General features: G+C 46.0%; 1 protein-coding gene across 2 annotated transcripts in view; it reads left to right on the top strand.

Annotated features, from left to right (window-relative positions):
• The window catches only part of LOC310793661 (phospholipid-transporting ATPase ABCA1-like), a 76,203-nt gene that overhangs the window by 29,056 nt on the left and 44,647 nt on the right, over positions 1-2,500 (top strand). The window lies entirely within an intron of this gene.

Below are 2,500 nucleotides of genomic sequence, written 5' to 3'. Positions count from 1 at the left end.
GGTGACGTACAACCTAATTTAGCCAGCTCCTGAATCCACTTTATTGGAGTCAAGATTCAGCCAAGACTTTTTATTTATTTTGTCGATCTAGGACAAAAAACTAATTGCATTCTGGCTAGGCAGTAGTCTCGTATAGCCAGTCCTATCTCCACACTTCGTTTTAGCACTAGAGTAATGTAGTAACTTGAAGTCACTTGGATTAGTAATATAATTACTTTTTTTGGGAAATTGTAATCCCTTACATTACAGCTCACTGAGTAATAAAATGGCAGTAATGCGTTACTTTGCTTTACTGCCCAAAACTTCTGTCGACATCCTGTGAGTCAGTCAGTCATCCCGGAAATCCGGGTCCAGCTCAACCGTTCCCTCCGATGTTGCCTAATGTTCTTGACATATTTCACGAGGACATGAGTCCACTGAACCCAGATCACTTCCCCTTCCTGTTGGACCCAGAACCAAACATTTGATCATCATGGATCACTTACCACATCCCTCCCCACACCCTGTCCCTGTTGCCTCACGTTTTCCTGCCAGCAAAGCATCAGGTTTGGCACAGTCAGCAGATCTCTGGGTGTCCTCCAAGAAGCTGAAGAAGTTGTTGACTTTAGAAAAGTCAACGACTTTAAAGTAGCTCCCTCAACCAGGTCATCCCTGATCGAATGATTTTATTTTGGATATAGCAGAACAAAATCCAAGGGGAAGACATGTCAAAGTGTAAACGCTTCTTTCCAACATGGTTCTTATAAAAACAGGACATACAGTAACACATAACATCATGTCAACAATACAGAACAGTCAAGGATAAAAAGAACAAGAGATATAAACCAACATACGTTCACAAAAACCGTTTAAACGAAAGGCTCAACATAACACATCCCCATGTTTGTTATCCCACTCGGGGGACGGTCCTCTGGCAACAACAGCATGTCTGTTCAGAGTTTACGGGCAGAAACATTATGAAACATGTTTATTATCTGCCTTCAACACTGTATTCCTTTCAGCCACTCTGGTGTTTACAGAATATTAAACGGATGAAGGTGAATCATCAGACGCTGCTCCCCGGGTCAGAACCACCACATTCTTATACAATATGAGCGGGACCATCAGGCACTGCTCCCCGGTCAGAACCACCACATTCTTATACAATATGAGCAGCAGGACCATCAGGCACTGCTCCCCGGTCAGAACCACCACATTCTTCTACAATATGAGCGGGACCATCAGGCACTGCTCCCCGGTCAGAACCACCACATTCTTCTACAATATGAGCAGGACCATCAGGCACTGCTCCCCGGTCAGAACCACCACATTCTTATACAATATGAGCAGGACCATCAGGCACTGCTCCCCGGTCAGAACCACCACATTCTTCTACAATATGAGCAGGACCATCAGGCACTGCTCCCCGGTCAGAACCACCACATTCTTATACAATATGAGCAGGACCATCAGGCACTGCTCCCCGGTCAGAACCACCACATTCTTCTACAATATGAGCAGGACCATCAGGCACTGCTCCCCGGTCAGAACCACCACATTCTTATACAATATGAGCAGCAGGACCATCAGGCACTGCTCCCCGGTCAGAACCACCACATTCTTATACAATATGAGCAGCAGGACCATCAGGCACTGCTCCCCGGTCAGAACCACCACATTCTTCTACAATATGAGCAGCAGGACCATCAGGCACGAGCGCATCCACGTGCCTCTACAGTACAGTTCATAGACTTGTTGCCTTTTCAAAGTCTCTCTTCAGTGCCTAGAGACAATGGCGGCCATTGTCTCTAGGCACTAATGCGATGTGACAAGAGACAAAGGGAAGCGAGGGAAGTTCTGCTGGTTTGGACGGACACACACACACACACACACACACACACACACACACACACACACACACACACACACACACAGACACACACACAGGGCCAAGTGAGTCCCCATATTAACCGTGCCAGAGTTCATTCCCCATGCCCTCGCCCCGGTTGCTCTGTACCAAACCTTCTCCTCTCCTCCTTCCATCACTCGTTCCTCAGTTTTCACACCTCTTCTTCTCATCCTCCCTTTGTCTCGCATCATCTCTCACCTGCCTTTAAAGACACCTGGTCAGGGAGGCACCATGACATCAGCACGTCACATGACATCAGCACGCCATCCGTATTGGACACTAGCGGCTTTTATATGAAATATCGGCATCTGGGCGAAACGAACATTTATGCTGATATGACACGCCGATAAAATGACGCTTTAATTACACGCAAACTCTGGATGCTCGACTAAACCCCCGACAAATGCTGGCTTTAAAAGCCTTGTATTTACAGATTGTCTGCATTGATAAGAGTAGGCATACTAATGTGTTAATCCCACTACACTATAGGAGACACTTGATGTTCTCTGAAATCAGGTGAAAGAAATGTGCACATAATATATCGGCAATCAGCCAAAAGAGTTGGAAAATATCCACATGTCAGATATCGTCAAAACATTCAATATCGTGCAT

The sequence above is a fragment of the Poromitra crassiceps genome (genome assembly GCF_964638095.1).
Source record: "Poromitra crassiceps genome assembly, chromosome: 19".
Taxonomy (NCBI): domain Eukaryota; kingdom Metazoa; phylum Chordata; class Actinopteri; order Beryciformes; family Melamphaidae; genus Poromitra; species Poromitra crassiceps.
This window is presented reverse-complemented; position numbering and strand designations above follow the sequence as displayed.